The sequence below is a fragment of the Macaca mulatta genome, chromosome 17, assembly GCF_049350105.2.
Source record: "Macaca mulatta isolate MMU2019108-1 chromosome 17, T2T-MMU8v2.0, whole genome shotgun sequence".
Classification (NCBI taxonomy): Eukaryota; Metazoa; Chordata; class Mammalia; order Primates; family Cercopithecidae; genus Macaca; species Macaca mulatta.
The window spans coordinates 35,313,850-35,335,728 of NC_133422.1; the positions used below are offsets into that span (position 1 = coordinate 35,313,850).

The 21,879-nt window shown below is 34.8% G+C and overlaps 1 pseudogene; it reads right to left on the minus strand.

The window, feature by feature from the left end:
• Positions 1 to 5,787: 5,787 nt before the first annotated feature.
• Positions 5,788 to 7,009, minus strand: LOC100424438 (hepatocyte nuclear factor 4-gamma pseudogene; annotated as a pseudogene).
• Between the last annotated feature and the right edge of the window lie 14,870 nt (positions 7,010 to 21,879).

The window sequence follows — 21,879 nt, forward strand, 5'->3', positions numbered from 1 at the left end:
TGATAATTAAAAAAAACAACTGCTCACCAATATTTACAATGAAGATCATCCAATATTTGTAATGTAACCTAACCAAAAATGCAAAACTGACCAGAAAGTATATCATAGTCTTAAGGTTTTGTTTTATAACACTTAGGCTAAATGTAAATATGCCAAACAAATGTGTTTGTTTCTAAATTTTTAAGCTTATTTTTATGTATAAATTAAATTTTGTGTGGCTGATACAAACTACAAGAACACATTATCAGGTGATTTGATCATTTTCTTGCTAATGCTCAAGAATCAAGTCCAAAAAAAAATGAAATCTAATTTAGGGTCAAAGACCAGTGATAATTTTCCCTTTAATTTATGTAATTGCAAAGTTTTGAATAATTATTTAACTCTATGTCACAAAATTTATTTCATTCTTTTTAGATTTGAATGAGAGATTGCTTTTTTAATAAACTATTTTGAAATCATGAATCCTTTAGGTGTCCATTTTGAGTAAGATATCAGGCAAAGAGTTTTTCAAGTGGACTAAAAAAAATGTGCAAAAAAATTGAAAATGCTTCGGCAACCCTAGAAAAAACTCAATGTCCTCAGCCTTTGTGTTGATGATGAGACTAAGCTATTTTATTCAGCCACTCCCTTCAAACAGATGTTTCCTTATAAAAGCAATAATAGTCTGGGAAGTTTTCCAAATTCATTTATACAAAAGTAAAGAGTTCAATTATAGCTACATTTTATAGGGTTTTTCATTATCTCATTATGATCTGAATCTCTTACACAGGACTGTCTGTACCTGTTGTGTGCAGGGCAATGGACTCTTCGTTGTGTGCATCCTTTTGTGATTTTAACGCATTATTCTGTAGTAGCTATGCAGGAAAAAATTCAAGCCTTTCATCGAAGACTCACTCTTTGTAAATGTTACATGCAAGATAGTAACTCAATTTGAGAACAATATGTTTACTTTCTTTTAGATGGAGTTGGTCAATGTGTACTTCCTACTCTTCAAACTTAGAAGGTTTCCCTGACATTTCTAAAATTTACATTGTGAAATACACAACAGACATAGTAGGAAATTATAAAATATTTATATGTTCGTTTGGGATCACAAATGTCACTGCAGCTCAATTTAATTGCAATTGTAGGAGGCAACTTTGGGTACAACAGCTACTATATTTTCATAACTACATTATGTTCCAAGTTTCTTTAAGTAAAATGTGTTCTTTACTCCTGTGATATAACTGGATTTGTACTGTGATTTTCAACTTGAATATTAAGCTTTATATACCTTTCTTGGTTTGAAGCCACCTGTACTAATAACTCCTGTCACTATTATTTTAGTGTTCCACTTATTTTTTATTTAATCGACAATCTGAAAAAACATCTAGAACCAGAAAAAGGCAAGTGTAGAAACAACTAAATGTGTTTCTCAATAAGCCTGGTTGTACCTATGCATAATTCAGAGAGTGGTCCAAATAGAGTTAATACTGATACTGTAAATAATACTGTGAATAGAGTTACAGTTATAACTGTATATCAACTGGCATCTTAAGAAAAAAAATCACATCATTTCTGTTGTTTTAAAATATTTTTTGATTCTGAAGCATCAGGCACTCTGCTAAGTAATTGTCATTATTATCCCAACAAATTTGCACAAAAATAATTTTCCCATGAATATAGATATATCTTGACCCATTTTTAACTACAGTTGAATTAGATAGTATAAAACACACGTTTTCAAAATTACTGTATTTGTGGCTCTATCTATAACATTTAAAATGAAGTGATTTTATGAATTTTTTACTTATTCAATGGGCAATTTAATAAGTTTCAAGGATTCTATCTAATGTCTCCTATTTATTAATATTACAATAAAATTCTGTTCAATAAGCTTAGCTCCCTGCACTATTATTTAAGACTATATGTTAATTGATTAATAATATGATATAGATAATAAATTAGATTAAATTATCAATATATTCATCCTTTGGTAATCTTCATATACCATGTTAGTGTTCCAGAGTACAATCAGTAATAGTTTAAACTGGAAAAGGTGGCCTCCAAGAAAATACAGGTTAAAATATTATGTCCTTAAAATGTTATGCCATACTGCAGATCTTTGACTTGACTCCTTTCTCATTTAGTAATTCCCCTCTGCATCCCTCATAATTTTCTTTTTTTTTGTTCTGAGGTTTACTCTATCTGAAATTAATATAGCAATGTTAGACTTCTATTATCATTATCATGGTATATCATGGTATAGCAATACAACAACACAAAAAAATGTAGGTATGTCTTTAATGAAATAGGTAAAGAATATATATGTAGAATATTTTAGAACCATAAAATAAACCAAAGAGCATCTAAATAGACATTAATTCTATGTTTATAGATAAAAATACTGACTATTTATAAGAAGACAAATATTATTTTTATTTTTTTCTGTTTTTATTTACAAAGTTCAGTGAAGCAATATGGCATCACAGTTTAGAAATACTGTAATCTCACTATGATTTGACATTTAAAAATCTACTAATTTTTGATATTCAACAAAAAATTATAAAAATAATTTTACATTTATAAAATGAATCATTATTTCACAACACATTATTCATTCATATTACCTGAAAACAGTTGTATGGTATACAAAAGGAATACATTTCCTTATCAATATTTTGAAAATATGTCAAAAACATTAGTTCCTTTTTGTTCAGCATTTTTGACAGTTCAGTATACAAAATATTACATTATAAATTTCTTAACTATAGTTATTGAAGCCAAATCATTACTAATAGTTTCTAAAACATAGCTGTTTACTAAACATATATGGATAAATTAGAAGTTTCTTTAAAAATGAACTTTATGTTTTGTATTTTAAAGTTATTTGCTATGTTCTGAATGCTTGTGTGTGTGTTGTTTTTTTTTTTTTTTTTTTTTTTTTTTTCAGACAGAGTCTCACTCTTTCCCCCTTGCTGGAGTGCAGTGGCCGGATCTCAGCTCACTGCAAGCTCCGCCTCCCGGGTTCAGGCCATTCTCCTGCCTCAGCCTCCCGAGTAGCTGGGACTACAGGCGCCCGCCACCTCGCCCGGCTAGTTTTTTTGTATTTTTTAGTAGAAACGGGGTTTCACTGTGTTAGCCAGGATGGTCTCGATCTCCTGACCTCGTGATCCACCCGTCTCGGCCTCCCAAAGTGCTGGGATTACAGGCTTGAGCCACCGCGCCCGGCCAAATGCTTGTGTTTTTAAAATTTCATATGTTGAAAACTATTGCTCGGGGTGATGCTATTAGGAGGTCTTTGAAGGTGATTAGGGGCCTTTGGGAAGTGATTAAGTCATGAGGATTAGTGTCTTCAAAATAGAGACCCCAGCAGAGCTGCCTTGTTTCTTTCATGTGTCGGGACAAAGTTAGAAAATGGCAGGTATGAATCGGGGACCAAATTTGCCAATAGCTCCAATTCCTTGATCTTGGACTTCCAAACCTTGACAACAATAAGAAATAAATTCTGGTTGTTTATGGTCTTCCCAAGGTATGGTATTTTGTTGTAGCAGTCTGCATGGAACAAGATGGCATTTTTTGTATCTTCTAAGAGAAAGCCCTGCAAACTCAACAAAAACCTGCAAAAGGATATTTGTATATATAAAAATTTTAAAAATATATTATTCATGAAGCAGACACTAGAGTAAATTTTCAAAAAAGAAGAGTTAACCTCCATCAAACAATGATATCCTTTATGGTTTCACAAGGGTATCAGGTCTTGAAGAAATTGTATTGGTTTTATTAAACCAATTATAGCTTTTAAGTAACCATTTTTCTACATTGAGTTGAATTTTACCTCAGCAGCCAATAAGTTAACATTAATATAATCTTTTCACTTGTAGGGTAAGTGAGATTTATGGCATCATAGTCTTAGTATTGCTTAAAGATCCTGAAAAAGTTTATTTAATTCAATATTTTACAGGTTGGAATAGTTTTTTCTAAAATATATCATTGATATTAATACTTACTCTGACAGTTTTCCCTCTTATCAACCAGAGAGGAACCACTGACTCTTGAGGTAGCTCAAGATTAAATTGTTTTAAAATAAGCTCTAGCTTGGAGATGATATCGAGTAGTTTAAGGCTTCAACAAAGTATATTCCTCAGTCTGGAATTAGACAGTTGGTACATCCCTCAGCTGCCAGATTTTGAAAAGTATTCAAAGTCAATTATTTGAATTTGTTTTTGTTTTCATCAAATCTACTTGGTGAATGTTTTATTTTCTTTAATTTCTTTAGAAGAAAGTCTTATTAAAACTACAAAAGTTGTTTCTTATTAAAACTGCAACAATTTTACACTCATTGCTTACATCTAAATATATTATAGGCAACATGATAGATAATATCCAATAACCACTCAATTGCATATATTTAAAAAACACTGTGAGTAAGAAGCTTGCATTTTTTATTGCACAACAAAAATTTATAATCATTAATGTCAACCAGACCTAGATTTACATTTATGAACTTTGGTTATGTTCTTAAACCCTCAATTTAAGGTTATTTTATTGATAAAAGAGAGATAATACTCTCTCTCCTAAAGTGTTGTTGTAAGGACTAAATAAGGCACATTGGTGGAAAACAGCTAATTTGTCCCCAGGATCACCTTTCTTAGAGTGGCATGCTTTTGGCTGACACAGAAATTGAACCTATAGATGATTCTCCTGGCCGCCCTGGGACCCAGCTGCAGGCATGTGCTGATTTCTAGTCAATGGAGAACTATTTCTAGATTGTTTCAGAAGAAAGAAAGAAATGTCTGTCGAATTTGAGTGAATCTTTTAGGAGTTTCTTTGTTCCTGTTTAGCCTGTATCTTAACTGATAAAACGAACATGTCTTAGCTTAACATAAATCTTCAAAGACAGTCACATTTCAAAAAATATCCAGTCTTTCTTGGAATGACTTTTTATAATTTCCTAAATTTAGGATTGGTATATTTAACTGTAGACAAAAGAGATGCTTCTTTGCCACAGAACACCCAGAGGAGATTCTTCAAAAAGGTCTACGTTATTCTACAGCAATTGCTTTATTTTTCTAATCTGCAAGTTTGTAATTTATTTAAAAAAAACCTTCATTTTATATTAAACTGAGATTTCTGATCCACTATTCTAAGTTTAAAAACTACATTTTGTTCTGCATCACATCACAATAAAGCAATTACTTATGCATTTCAATCAATATTAAGAAAACAAATCAAAGGCACATATTAGACTTAACAGATGCAGGCAGAATGCAAGGGCAGAACAAATACACTGGCCGGGCGCGGTGGCTCAAGCCTGTAATCCCAGCACTTTGGGAGGCCGAGACGGGCGGATCACAAGGTCAGGAGATCGAAACCATCCTGGCTAACACGGTGAAACCCCGTCTCTATTAAGAAATACAAAAAACTAGCCGGGCGAGGTGGCGGGCGCCTGTAGTCCCAGCTACTCGGGAGGCTGAGGCCGGAGAATGGCGTGAACCCGGGAGGCGGAGCTTGCAGTGAGCTGAGATCCGGCCACTGCACTCCAGCCTGGGCGACAGAGCGAGACTCCGTCTCAAAAAAAAAAAAAAAAAAAAAAAAAAAAAGAACAAATACACTGTATAAACATCTTCAAACTCTAATATACATTGATTTCATGTGAAAGTTTCACACAGTGGCAACAACAAACAGAAGGAACATGTAAAAAAGAAAATAGGATACCATCTTATAACAGTACCGTGAAGAAGCCTTGGATCAGAGTTTGCCAAATGTACTATCTTGAGATGCTTTAAGACAAACAGCTTTTCACATTTATGCAGCGCTGTTCAGAAATAAACACATTTTCGCTATTGTTTTTGTTTGAAGAGAGGCTGGTGAAATGACTGAAGCTTGATTTGTAGTTGTTCTGTAATCTTCTTGTCCAGAGCCTTGTGGTGGGGAAGGGAGTGGGGTTTCAGGAGTTCAGATGTGGTCTGTATGAACCAGTGTGTGCATGGGACCTAAAAGTACAGTTTGTCCAATCAATGGATCTTGAGATAAATGTGGATGTATTGGATGATGGAGGTGACTACTACCATTGGAAGCCCCATCTAACATTTCCTGAAGTAGGTGGACAATTGAAGTCATCCCCAAAATAAATAAACTGTATTTGCTCAGTCATTTGCCAAATGATGCACGGCAGTGCGGGCAGCAGCAGAAACAACTCTCCAAACCTTCCCCAGGGAGCCATACTGCCTGCGGATCATTGATGTAGTTCTCCAAACCCATCCACTCTTGGAATTGCATGCTTTTAATGTTTATTGGATCTGTGTAGCCCATTTAAGTGTAGCCCTTTCGCATCTGGGCCAAAAAATACAATTGCCTTTTGGATTTCTTGAAATGGTTGAACCAGCTCATCTAGAACCCGATTGATTACACTGCTAATCTCAACTTCACAGCTGTTGCAGTGAATAATATAGTTGTTTCCCAAAAGCAAAGTATCTTTATACATCATGGATCTCTTTATAGCTCCAGGCAGTTAAGTGTTCCCCTGCATGAGATCTCAACAGTGCCACCTTATCATCCAGTGGTAACTGACAGAAGGCAGTAATATATTTAGCCCATTCCACCAAGACTAAGAGCTGCTGTTTCAGAAATTCACAGACATCATCAACACTTTCAATTTTTTTTTTCATTTTATTTTTTTTAACATGTATGTCAGTACATGCCTCAAGGCTTGAGACTGAGATCTGGCAAGACAGAACTTCAGCTTGTGTCAGTGTGTTAATGGAGGGGATATCGCTGCCATCACATGTGCTTCTTCTGGTGCTTGTTCTATTGCATTCATTATGCACAGCTTCTTTTTCATTTCTGCTCTAAAACACTTTTTTAATCGACAGTATATACATTGATTCCTTTTGGCCTTGTCAACAAAACATTGCCGACAGAACCTGCAAGAATAAACGTGACTCTTGCATATGCTGCATCTGAAGAAGCCCTTGCACCCACCACAGCTCGATGCCCCACAGTGTTTTCCTGATGCCTCGATCCTCATATAGCACATAGACAGATGAGACTCTAGTCTGGGCATTCATATTTGTCCTCTCTGGGGCAGAAGTACCTGCACGGAGCCACTCCCGGAGCTCTGGAGCTGCAGTCACTGTCCTGCAGCCACCTCATCTCCCTACAGCAGGTCCCTTCCATCCACCTCAACCGCGATATCTGACACCACACTTTGACAATTATTTTTCAATTGATTTACAGATTTAATAAAATTCCAGTAGAAGTCCAGGTGAGTTATCCTGTACATATTGATAAACTGGTTCAAATGTTTACATGAAAAGACAGGAGCCCCAGAATAATTCACAACAAACTGAAAAAAGAAGAAAAAAAAAAAAAAAAGCATGGAACTGACACTACCTGATTTCTAGAATTACTGTAAATCTATTGTAATCGAGATGCGATGGTTTTGATGCAAGGAATAGACACATAGATTAATGGTAGCAAGCCCTTAACTAGAATCACACAAATGCAGTGAACTGATCTTTGGCAAAGAAGCAAGGGCAATCCAGTAGAGAAATGAATGTCATTTTACCAAATGGTCAGGAAAAATTAGACATCACCTGCCAAAAAGTAAACCTAGGGATAGATGAAAGATCTCACACCTTTCACAAGCAATAGTCCAAAGTACATCATAGAACTAACTGTGAAACACAGCACTATAGTAAACTCCCAGAAGAAAACGTAGGCAAAAACGTGTGATTTTTGTTTAGCTGACGTGATGTTAAATACAAAACTGAAGTCACAGTCTATGAAAGAAAAAGAGATGATGTGAAGGGTTATTGAAGTTGAAATATTTTGCTATGTGATAGTCACTGTAATGACAATTAAGAGGCTAGTCACACCCTGGTAGAAAAAAAAATTGCAAAACATATAAAGAATTTGTATAAAAATATACAAAATACTTTTATAACTCAATAATAAAAAATAAATAATGCAATTGAAAAATAGACAAAATGTCTAATCAGACACTTCACAAATTAATATATACAGATGGCAAATAGGTATATGAAACTGTTCCACATCACGTGCCATGATAGAATTGCATATTAAAACTGCAACAATAAGATAGCACTACATATCTATTATGATGGATGTAACCCAAAAATATGATAATACCAAATTCTGGGAATAAATCAAAGCAATAGGAAATCTCTTTCATTACTGATAAGAATGCAAATGGCACAGTCATCTTGGAAGACAGTTTGGCAATTTCTTACAAAGCTACATATAGTCTTATCATAAGATCCTGTAATTGTGCACCTAGATATTAGCCAAATTAACTTCAAAACTTATGTTCAAACAAAAACCTGCACATAAATGCTTATAGAAGCTTTATTCATAATCCCAAAAAACTTCAAGTAACTAAAAGCTACAATAGATGAATAAATAATCAGATTCCAATATATCCATTCAATGAAATATCATTCAGTGGTCAAAATAAGTAATCTACATTTCCTTTACATTTTTTATGGCTTGATAAATATAAAGGAAATGAAAATGTACATTGCTATGTGTGTTAGTCCGTTTTCACCTTGCTGATAAAGACATAACCAAGACTGGGTAATTTATAAAGAAAAAAAGGTTTAATGGACTCCACAGTTCCACGTGGCTGAGGAAGGCACACAATCATGGCAGAAGGCAAAAGGCACATCTTAGGTGGCAGCAAGATAAGAGAGAATGAGAGATCCAAGCAAAAGGGGAAACACCTTAGAAAACATCAGATCTCATGAGACTTAACACTACCATGAGAACAGTATGCAGGAAAACACCCCCATGATGCAATTATCTCCCACTCAGTCCCTCCCACAACACGTGGGAGTTATGGGAGCTACCATTTAAGATGAGATTTGGGTAGGGACAAATCTCTAAAAAAATATTTCGGTAGCCAAACCATATCATTCTGCCCCACCCCTCCCAAATCTCATGTCCTCACATTTTGAAATCAATCGTGCCTCCCTAACTGTCCCCTAAAATCTTAATTCATTTCACCATAAACTCAAAAGTCCACACTCCAAAGTCTCACCTGAGACAAGGCAATTCCCTTCCACCTATGACCCTGTGAAATCAAAAGCAAGTTAGTCACTTCCAAGATACAATGAGGTACAGGCATTGAGTGGATAAATACACCCATTCCAAACAGGAGAAATTGGCCAAAATGAAGGGGCTAAAAGCCCCATGCAAGTCTGAAATCCAGTGGAGCAGTAAAATGTTAATGCTCCAAAATGATCTCCTTTGACTTCATGTCTCACTACCAGGCAAGAGATGGGTTCCCATGGTCTTGGGCAGCTGTGCTCTGTGGCTTTGCAGGCTCCCCTCCTGGCTCCTTTCAGGCTTGCATTGTCTGTGGCTTTTCCAGGCACACAGTGCAAGTTATAGGTGGATTTACCATTCTTGGGTCTGGAGGATGGTGGCCCTCTTCTCACAGCTCCACTAGGCAGTGACCCAGCAGGGACTCTGTGTGGGGGCTTCAACCTTACATTTCCCTTCAGCACTGCCCTAGCAGAAGTTCTCCAAGATGGTCCTGCCCTTGCAGCAAAATTTTGCCTGGACATCCAGGATTTTCCATACATCTTCTGAAATATAGGTGGAAGTTTCCAAAATTCAATTCTTGACTGCTGTGCACCCACAGGCTCCACACCACATAGAGACTGCTAAGGCTTGAGGATTGCACCCTCTGAAGGCGTGGTCCAAGCTGTACCTTACCCTCTTTTAGCCATGGCTGTAGCAGCTGGAATGCAGGGCACCAAGCAGCCACTGCACAGAGCAGGGGGGCCCTGGGCCCAGCCCATGAAGCCTTTTTTTTTCTTTTTTTTTTTTTCTTCTAGGCCTCTGGGTCTGCCATGGGAGAAGCTGCCAGAAAAGTCTCTGACATATCCTGCAAACATTTTTCTCATTGTATTGGTGATTAACATTTGGCTCCTTGTTGCTTATGAAAATTTCTGCAGCCAGCTTGAATTTCGCCTTAGAAAATGGATTTTTCTTTTCTATTATATTGTCAGGCTGAAAATTCTGAACTTTTACCCTCCATTTCCCTTTTAAAACTGAATGTTTTTAGCAACACTTAACTCACCTCTTCAACGCTTTCCTGGTTAGAAATTTCTTCCACCATATGCCCTAAATCATCTCCTTCAAGTTCGAAGTTTCACAAATCTCTAAGGCAGGGGCAAAATGTTGCCATTCCCTTTGCTAAAACATAGCAAGAGTCAACTTTACTTCAGTCTGCAACGAGTTCCTCATCTCCACCTGAGATTGCCTCAGCCTGGATTTCATTGTCCGTATCATTATCGGCATTTCGGTCAAAGCAATTTCACAAGTCTCTAGGAAGTTCCAAACTTTCCCACATTATCCCGTTTTCTTCAGATCCCTCCAAACTGTTCCAGCCTCTGCCTGTTACCCAGTTCCAAAGTCACTTTCATATTTTTGGGTATCTTTACAGTAGCACCCCACTCCTGACACCAATTTACTGTATTAGTCCGTTTTCACACTGATGATAAAGATATACCTGAGACTGGGTAATTTATAAAAGAGGTTTAATGGACATACAGTTCCACGTGGCTGGGGAGGCCTCACAATCATGGTGGAAGGTGAAAGTCACATCTTACCTGGCAGCAGACAAGAGAGAATGAGAGAGCCAAGCAAAAGGGGAAATCTCATAAAAACGTCAGATCTCATGAGACTTATTTACTACCCCTAGAAGAGCATGGGTGAAACCCTCCCCATGATTTAATTGTCTCCCACCAGGTCTCTCCCACAACATGTGGGAATTATGGGAGCTACAATTCAAGATGAGATTTGGGTGGGGACACAGTCAAACCATATCACTAAGGGACAGAAGCTAGTCTGAAAATCTTGCATACTTTTTGATTTCAATTACATGATATTGTGGAAAAAGCAAATCTATATACACTTAAAAGATTGGTAGTTATCAGGGATTATGAGAATGAGAGTAGGATTGATTAAGAGGTATAAGGATTTTTAAGGCAATAAAAATAGTGTATATGGTCCTATAATTGGGGATACCTGGCACTGTGTATTTGATAATACACCTAAAACTTTACTAAACAGAAAATAAACAATAATGTGTGCAAATTTTAAAAAATCATTTAGGAGACCCAGAGATCCCAAGAAGGAATGCAGACTGTAATAATAGAATCTAACTGTATTGCAAATGTATGAAAAAACCTTAGTGACGGGCGTGGGAGAACAAGCTGCTGACCTAAGTAACTTGAAAATGAGTGAGGCCTATAAGACCAAATACAAAAGGAACTTCACATAAACACTGTACTATAGTTGATAATAGTGTGTCCTATGAGAGTGTGGGTAAACAATTCGGATATATATATATATATATATATATATATCAGTATGAAATACTTAAAATATGTATGGAATTGAAAACAGTAAATGGATGTGACAGATGATGGGAAGCTTGTTTCTTACCAATGGTGTGGGAATTTACAGCTTAGTACGACGAGAAATTTAAAAAGATCCATGTGGCAATAAATTAAAGTTGAAGACATAAAAAAATCATGTTAATATAGAGACATATGTCTACATGTAGAAATGTTTATAGACATGAGTATATACATGTGTTAGCTTATACACATCTATTTTCTTGCTCTGATAGCTGAGAATGAATAAAAGAAATAAGCAGAAGTGACTCTTAGTTCTTGATTTTGATTACCATTCTTCACTAAAAGGAACCAGTGCTGCTTGGCAAAATTGCTGATTCTGGACCCAGGGCAGCATTTGTACAAGATGAGCCTGGACTGAATGGAAAGCCAGAGAAAATGTGCATAATCAGATGTGTAATGAGTGAGGAGAATAAAACATCAAATCTTTAAAAATTTTCAGAGCTTGATTAACCACTGAAAGCAAATATGATTGCTTTCAGCCCTGTACCCTTCCCAATGATTAACACACACACACACAATCAAATACAAAAGCAAAAGCAAGTGTTTCCTTAGTATAAATAGAAAGTAAATTAATTTTCAAGTAATAGAGAACAATTTAATTTGAAAATGTGACGCCTGGTCATTTTTGTAATAATTCTGTAATAAACATATTTCTGGAGCACTCGCTAATCTGTTTAATCCATATTGTGGAGAAAGGATAAATAATCATGGACACACTATTTTTGATCTTATGAAGCAATGAACAAATGCATGCAAAGGCTACTACTAATGATACCACCCTAAACAGTAGGTACTTTACTAAAACTACAGCAATCACATCTCCTTTTTAAGTTTATAGTATTCTAGCTGCAAATAAGTGCAAAGCCTCTAAATGATATAGGTCCAAAAGTCTCTATCATTACAGATACAATTAAACGTTAAAATGCACGAGAATAGATGAAATTTACTCATCTTCAATCATCCAAACTTAAGAAGATTCTTTATTTCATAAATGTCCTTATGCAGTTAACTGGTATAATGCTATGAAATGTAAGTACTGAAGACCCCTTCACTGCGTTTTTGCTTTCCTCAGTTTCAGTCACCCACAGTCAAATACGGTGAGAAAATAGTAAATGGACAATTCCAGAAGTAAACGGTGTAAGTTTTAAATTGGGCACCATTGTGAGTAGCATGATGAAATCTCATACACTGGCATGTGAATCCTTCCTTTGTCCAATACATCCATGGTATATATGCTACCTGCCCATAAGTCCCTTACCCATCTCGATTATCAGATCAACTCTGGCAGTATCACAGTGCTTGCATTCAAGTAGTTGCTATTTTACTTCACAATAGCCCCAAAGTGCAAGAGAAATGATGCCAGCAATTTGGCTATGCCAAAGAGAGGCCATAAGGTGCTTAAAGTACATAAAGTTGAAAGTGAAAGTTCTCAACTCAATTAAAAAAAAAAAAAAAGGAAAAAGGTTGTACTTTTTGCTAAGATGTAGGGTAAAAATAAATATTCTATTTGTGAAATTGAGAAGGAGGAAAAAATTGTGTTAGTTTTGCTGTCACACCTCAAACTGCAAAAGTTACAGCCACAATGTGTGACAAGTGTTTAGTTAAGAAGGAAAAGGCAGTACATTTGGGAACGGAAGATATGAACAGAAAAGTGTTCTGATTGACGGCAATCAGGTTCATTACCATCTGTGGTTTCATGCATCCCGTGGGGGTCTTAGAACATTTATTTCAAGGGCAAGGGCTATTCTAAAGAGCAAAGATCTGATAGAAGATTAAACATTATTCTATAAAATGACAACTTCTCTCGTAAATTACCTAAAACAGAAAAGCCCCAAACACAATGCCATTAATTTTATGATGGGTTTGCTGAGGGGGGGTAATTAACTGGTATTAAATATGCATTTTATTTTCTCTTATTCATTCTAGTGGAATATTTTAAGTATTATTTTCATGAGCAAATTTTCATATTTTGGTTGTTCACTTTTAATAAGTAATTAATTTGATCATGTTCAATAATTTTATAATTTTATTTTTTAATTCACCCAATATGAAAAATATGATAGACATTTCATACTCTATATACATAGAGACAGAATAATTTGAATATTTGATAGGATAAATCTATTAAAATACAGTATATATAATAATAATTCTAGATAACAAAGAAGAAAAATCCTTAGCTGGCAGACAAGTTTGAGCAGAAATTCCAGTACTGAGATACATAAAAAAGATTCTTTATTTCGTAAAAGTCCTTATTTTGGACATTTTCAAAATAGGAAAATTTGTAGGAAAAAAGGGAGAAAGATTGAGTTAAAGATAGAGAGAAAGAAAGAGACTGTTTGGAGGGTGGTGCCGATATAAATACCCCAGACAGAAATCCACATTTTAGTATAACCTTTAAAAATTCATCAGGATATCTATTATCTATTTATAGGAAACAAACAGCAATGCCAACAACAAACACACACATTTTCAATAAGTTAATCTAAGTTTTGTATTTCAGCTTTTTATAAAAAATTAAAATAAACTGAAAATGTATACTAAAGTTAAAGTACAACCAATGTATTCTCTCTAAAAACATGAAGAAAAAATTGTTATCCCTTTATCAGATGAAAAAGTTTTAAAACCTGGCAGTTATGATCTTAATTAATACAAGTGATGAATGAAAGACTTCAGTTAGCAATAAACAGTAGAAGTGAGAGGTGGTCATTTTTAATACCACCTCTAGACACACCAACATCATCTGAGTTATACCAAAAGCCATTAAAACAATTTTATTGGACATGAAATTTCAAGGAAAAAGAAAAGGAGAGCCAGTACTTTGAAAGCAAACCAACCAAACATAGAGAGTTCATAACAACCAATCTACCAAATATATATAGAGTCCATAACACTTGCGCAGCTCAATTGAGCACTGGAATTCTTTATATTTTTAAGAATTCTTGGATCCAGTTGCAGTGCTGCTAGTGGCCAGAATACCAACTAAAATTTTTAAAAAAATAAATTTTTGTGTGCGACAGGAATCTAGGTTTGAATAAGGCTAAAACACGCAGGAAGTTAACATAATAGATGGCATCACTGAAGAGAATTTCTGGTTATTCATGGATTATCAGTGGACATATATACTCAATTGCTTATTCAAAGTTATTACTGAGTGCCTACCATAGAATAATTCTTCTTTCCTACACAGGGCTCATTCGTCTAGGCACTGGAACATAGTGCTTTCCCACAATTTGCTTTTGTATCCAAACAATGAAATATAATATGACAGTTAAATAAAATTTATCCTTTAAATACAACAAATATTGCTGACATGGATCCAAATTAAAAGCGAGTACCATTATTTGTGTGACATCAGACAATTTGATTTCCGAGTCTTTTAAATCTAACATTGGGGTGAATAATTAGTATTTAAAATTTACTTATAGGTCTGTCTTCTTATAATAATAAATGAAATTTTACATTATAAAGTTCTTTGGCAAGCACTAACAAATGATCACAATCAGAAGTGAAAATATCATTTGCACAGATTTCACAGATGAAAATGGTTTTATAGAGGATAGTGGCAGTCTTAAGATCATCCAGAGAGTAAGTCAATAATTTGAATAAAATTGCAGGGTGTCATACCTTTATCTCAGTGACCTGCATTTCCACAAATCTTGGTTCATTTAATATATTTAACTGAATGGTGGAATATGTAAAATAAATGTTTAAAAATTTGTAAATACTTTTCAGAAAAAAATACCTAACCTCAATCCCACACTGGTAGATGTGTTTGGTAGATAAACTAAAACAAGGACTGTGCTGTATTTAAAGTTTTATAGGTTTTTCTTCAGTTAGTATATCTGAAAAGATTTGACTCAAGTTCCAAAAAAAAAAAAAAAATCCTTTAAATGTATTTTTACTATTGTTTTAAATTTTTTCTTATGTTTGTTCATTTCTTGTGTTTGTCATTTTTAAAATAGTACTAATTAACCTAAGGCTGGAGAGAAAATTGTATTACCAGATCCTGGAAGCTATGACCACAGTATAGATGCTGGAATTATGACAGGGCTGTTCTTCAGAAGGTATGGTTTGGTGGAAAATGGAATTATAAAGAAATAGGGTCACCTTATTCATTATGTTCATTAGGTACCACATCTTAGTCTTGAGATCATTTAGGGGTACACAAAAATGTTTTAATTTTAATTTTCTTAAAATTGAAAGAAAAACTGAATACAATATTTGCAAATATATAATGGTAAATGCAATTTGAATTATAATTATTTTTATACCAATATGTTCATTGTAGGTAGATAGATAGATAGATAGATAGATAGATAGATAGATAGAGATATATAGATCTCTCTTTCTCTCTCTCTCTCTCTCTTTTAGAGAGAGATACCTTTATAGAGAGAGACAACCTTCGGTGCTCCAACAATCTTCCTGCCTCAGCATCTGGAGTGGATGGGTACACAGGTGTATGACACCATGCCCAGCTAATTCTTTATTTTATTTTATATTTTGTAGAGACAGAGTCTTGCTATATTGCCCAGGCTGTCCTTGAACTCCTGGCATGAAGCAATCTTCCTGCCTTGGCCTCCCAAAGTGCTGGGATTACAGGTGTGAGGCAACAAACCTGGCCAGAAAATATAATTGTTATTTATTTATTTATTTTTCTTATGGACAAAGGGATTCACAGAAGCAAAAGTGCATAGTGCCCACGAAAGTCATTATTTGATACTTTGGAAGAGGTACAGCCTTGCTTAGAAACACTATCCAAAGCAGAATAAGCAAAGAAATATGCCATATTTTTTCTTTTAATTTCCTGGTAAAATTTCCCTGTGGCTGAATCTAGCTGGAAGCATATTCACAAGAAATCCTGGGAAATGTAATTTGCATTGTTAGCATATTCTGGTACAGTGCCTTAGGGAGGCAAGGAATAGATACTGGAACATTACTAGTTCAATCCTCCCATATTGTTATTTAGCATTAATATAACAATTCCCCTATATTTATACGGAAATAAAATTATCTTTCATCCCTCCATCTAACATGAAGCAACTATTCAACATATAAAGACATTCACATCTTCTTCAGAAGGAGAAGACACATGTTCTCAATCAATTATCAACCATTTCAAAGTTCAGAGTCTCCAGATGGTAATCAGACTTTTCATCAAATAAAAAAAATGCCTCTAATATTTATATAATAAATAGTAGAGGTGGATAAGACTTTGGCTGCTGAGTAGGATGGCATGGCAGAACAACCCCAAGAATAACTAGAAAATTAAATAATAAATTAATCTTATTTTAAAGACATTAAAGGCCTCAACATTCAAACCCTGTCACTGAGTAATTTTGTGCATGGGCCAAATGAACAAAGGATTGAGGAAGCCGAGCACAAAGGAGGAATAATATCCATAGGATGTGCCATTTTGTACACTTGATTATTGAAAGTCTCCTTGGTAGTAGATGAGAAGTTACATGAAAAACAGATATCCTCACACCCTGTGCCTACACTTACTATTCCATACACGTAACTCTTCCCCAGAGCTTGATGTGACAGATATTTTAATCTTGTTCTTTCCTAATCTGTAATCTAGGAAATGTAGATCTTTATCTCAGGTGACTTTTTTTCTTCACACAAGGGAGATAATCAAATGTACTTCTTGAAATTTTAGCAATATTTCAATTTCTTTCTGAGCTAACCCTGAGTTGGACTGTAATGCAACACCCATCTGCTTCCAGGTGAAAGAAACATATCATGCAGAACTATATGTAAATCATGTTTTATCTTTATTTTATTTTATTTCTATAGATTTAGGGGATACAAGTGCAGTTTTGTAACATTGATAGAGTGTGTGGTGGTGAAGTCTAGGTTTTTAGTGTGACCATCACCCATATACTTTTCTTTTTCCTTTAGTTGGCCACTTTGCCATAGATAGGGTAATCATACATCTGGTTTGTGTATTCCTATTGTTAAAACATAATGATTTATAACTCTGTATTATCCTTACACTCTGACATTTGGGTCATCTAAGTCAATGCTTTTTCAAATCTTATAGGCATATTAGTAATGTGATGATTTTATTGAAATACAGATTCTGATTCAGAAATTCTATGGTGGGGCCTCAAATTCTGCATTTCTAACAACCTTTCAAGAGAGGCTGAGGCTGCTGGTCAGTGTCCAAACTTTGAGAAGTGAAGACTTAGAGAAATTTCCATCTCTGGTTTACCAAAATATCAATGTAGGTGACTTGTAGGAAGTCCATTTATGAAAATCTTTGCAAACTACATGAGGAGAGAGTCAAAGTGTTGACATGGCCCTGATATAAGACAGATGAGTTACACTGCTACTGATAAAAGAATACTACAAGTAATTTTATGGAAACACTCTGGCAGATTAAAAAACAACAACAACAACAACAACAACAAAACAAGTAAGCAAACAAAATTTGCTCAAGGAGATGCCAGAAGCTGGGTAGAACAATAATGCACTTTAATGTCTACCAGGTTGGGTTTAAAATAATTTCATAAGCATTCTCTAATATCCACACTTCTCACTTCAAATTTAGAGTTTTGGCAGAGAATATCATTTTTGAAGCTAACATTTGGCAATTCCTACAATAGTAACCTAGATTCATAGGTTAGAACCTCTTGATAAGTTTTTACATCCATATTTATTTATTGGGACAAGAAACAAGAGCTCTCCAGAGACAGTAACAGAACTTGTATTTACTCATGTAACATCTTAGCAGTGCCAGCTTCCCATACACAGATTCCTCATGAGGCAATGTAATGAAGGCCAGACATGCCTGTGTGTGCAGCAGGGTTAGCATTACAGGGAGGAACACTGAAATTCAGACCTAAAGTTTACATAGGGCAGCTGCCCATCTGTCCATCATCCTTTCAGGGATATGGAGAGGGAAAAATAAGCAAAGAAATAAACAAACCTTGATTTAAGAAGGTAAATAAATCTTCTCTGGGAAGAGGATAATCCAACTGCTGTTAAAAAAAAAAAATTGAATTTCAAAAGTGAAAACTGTAACATCTGACATAAAAATTCACTGGATGTGTTCAATTGAATAATGAAGATGATAGAGAAATAAGTCACTAAACTTTAAGAGTAGGAATTATCCTACCCGAAAAACAGAGAAAGAAAATACAATATTAAAAAAAAATAAACAGAGCCTTGGAAACTGTGGAACAATATCAAAAAGATCTACTAGTCCAGTCATTTGATTATCACAAGGAAAGAAGAAAAACACTGGTATAGAAAAAAAAAAGTTGTAGAAATAATGGGCAAAAACTAAAATTTATAAGTGGAAGGAGCTAAGACTTTTTGCAACCATCATGTAACAAAGACACAAGATAATGCATTTTTCACTGACTGACCTAAACTGACAGATAAATGCAAAACTGCAATGTCCTTTTTCTGAACTTACTTAACCCTAGATTATCTTTTGAGGACTTAAAATTATTAATTCCATAAATGCACTTTTCTGGAATTTTGACCATTTTTTTTCAAGAAGTGAAAATTGTTTAATGCAAGCTTGTCCAACCCACAGCTCGCAGGTCGCATGCAGCCCAGGATAGCTTTCAATGCTGCCCAACATAAATTTGTAAGTATTCTTAAAACACTATGAGCTTTTTTTGTAATTTTTTTTTTTTTTTAGCTCATCAGCTATCATTAATGTTGGTGTATTTTATGTGTGTCCCAAGAAAAGTATTTTTCTTCCAATATGGCCCAGGGAAGCCAAAAGATTGGACACCCCTGGCTTAGTGGAATTATTTTCCTTTATTTTCCTTGCCCAAACATCATACAATATTTCCTGGTTCTCATTCCGATCCTTTATGTTTCCCCTTCCTATTTTAATTAATAAAAATCTTTGCTTATTGCAAAGAAAATTGCATCTGATTTGTGAAGGGTATTGGTCTTCTTCTTCTTCTTTTTTTTTTTTTTGAGGCAGAGTCTTGCTCTGTCACCCAGGCTGGAGTGCACTGGCTGGATCTTGGATCACTGCAGACTCTACCTCCTGAGTTCAAGCTATTGACCTGCCTCAGCCTCCTGAGCTCCTGAGTAGCTGGGACTACATTACTTTTAACGGTAAAAACAGTAAATACTTGTGAACCAATCTAAAAAAAAATTGGTAGTTAATGCTATGAATTTTCTTCCATGTGCTGTACTAGTTACATCCTAAGGATTTTAATACTTTATGTTTTAATTTTCATTTTCGTAATATTTTCTAGTTTCATTTTTTGACTTCTTTGACTTGTAGCTTATTTAAAAGTATCCTTTCCTCTGTGTTCTGGGTCTATTTCTATGTACTCTGTTTTGTTTGTTTTTTTTTGTTTGTTTCTCTCTCTCTTAAAGGGTGTATTTTCCTGCTTCTCTGCATGTCTTCACATTTTTATTGGATGTCAGACATTAACATTTATAATTGTTGGATGCTGGTTACTTTTATCTATCTTCCAACATTCTTGAGATTTGTTCTGGGATTTAGTTAAGCTACTTAGTAACTGATCTTTAAAAGATTTGCTATTACTTTTTGTAAGGTTGGATCAGAAGAGTTTTTAGTCAGGACTACTTTTTCCCCATCACTGAGGCAAAAACATACTGAACATGTCAACCAGCACCTCATATATTATGAGATTTTTCTGCTCTGGCTGGTGGGAACACAAACTATTCTAGGCTATGTATCAATTCCTGGATTGCTTTTTCTGCTAATGTCTGGTGGGTTATTCCTCAGATTCAGATTTTATCCTCCCATTGAATTGTATCATCAATATTCAGCGAAAGACTCAATAGAATCCCAAGCAGATCTCTGTAATTCCTTCTGGAGTAGTTCTCTCTTCTTTCTTACTCAGCCTTAATAATTCTAGCCAACGTGGCCTCTACTGTTTCGGAAATTTGTCTCCTTAAGATAGCTTATAACAGGTAGATTCTAGTTTGGTCCCTCTAGCTCTTTGTTGAAACCTACAAAGTCTCCTCAGATAGAAAGTTCGTGCAATCATGAGGTTTTCTTAACTGTTTCCATTAACCTAGAGATCAATGTCTTGTGCTGCTTGTTTTCAAATATTTGAAAACTTGTTTCTTACTGAATGCTTGATTTTAGTGAAGCAGTATAAATAACTTGATATAATTTGGTATATTCAATTAATCATAAAAAACCCTTGCATGTCCATTTTTTCGTGTGTTAACAAGGAAGAATACCACCCAATGTGCCTGACTTGCATGTATTAACAAAGAATATCCACAAATTGCTTAAAAGCCTGTTGAAATACTGTTGTCTTTTCCAACTATATGTCTACAAAAGGCAATAATTTCCCTATACCTCAACCAAAACAATGTATCTCAGCAAGTTAAATCCAGAGTCAGAATTATCATTATGAAGGCACATATTTTTAAAATGTTTGGAAAAGTATAAAATAATTTCACTCTTACCGCAATTTGGGAGAGAAAAATATATTTTTCAATCTGTCAGTTCTATCAACATAGGAGATTATTATTTTGCGAATGAGTTCCTAGACAAACACTTTAAAATACTACATTTTAATTTCTTGTAAGGTAAGTATCAATAGGTTTAACCCAAATAAACAGCATCTATTTATCATTTCCAATCCTTGCAATCAAAATTTTGAGAATTACTGATCTATTTAATTTCCTTGCCTTTAATTATCATTTGAAGCAAAGTTATAGCAATAATTTTCTGTATACTATTTTTGTTGTTCTCAGTGTAAATTTGTTAAACATTAGATTATTAAACTGAAAATGCTTATATAAAAATTATTTCAGCCCCATATTTGACAGTATCAACTCATATTAGTCAATAACTCAATCAATACCCTAAAAATTAGGGACCTAATGACATTTGTGTAATTGATTCTTTGGGCTACTCAATTGGCTTCTTGCCAGTTAGGATGTGTGCGTGAGGTATGAGGATGTGGTGAGAGATTGAACATCCATTCATAACTATCCTCCAAAGCTCAAGATTCTGCTTAGGTTTTTGTTGTCAGTTATAGGGATCTATACAGGACATCCAATTACAGCACTATCTGTTTCTGAGATTTATAGTTAATCATTATAAAGGGGAAATCCACTCACAGAAAAATGCTCAGGGGCCTTCACTAATCCCTACACATCTTAAAAGATCTGGCAGTAGACTGTGGAACCAGGACTCTATTCTCATTTCCAGGAGCATTGCAATTTATCACTCCCTTAGCTGTACTTCTGCAGCAAAGAAATGTGTAAATTTCACCTTGGAGGAATTAGCTGAGCTGCTTTTTGTGCATTTGTAATGTGTGTATGTATTCCAACTCTACTATTTTATTATTATGAATCATGAGCAGTTAGTCGTTACTTTATTTTTTAGTCTTCTATATCTTCCACTCAAAAAAGACCTTTAAAAATCACCTAAAAAGGCTGTAGGTCCCCCGGGACAATAAATCTCTACCTGCTATCTGAT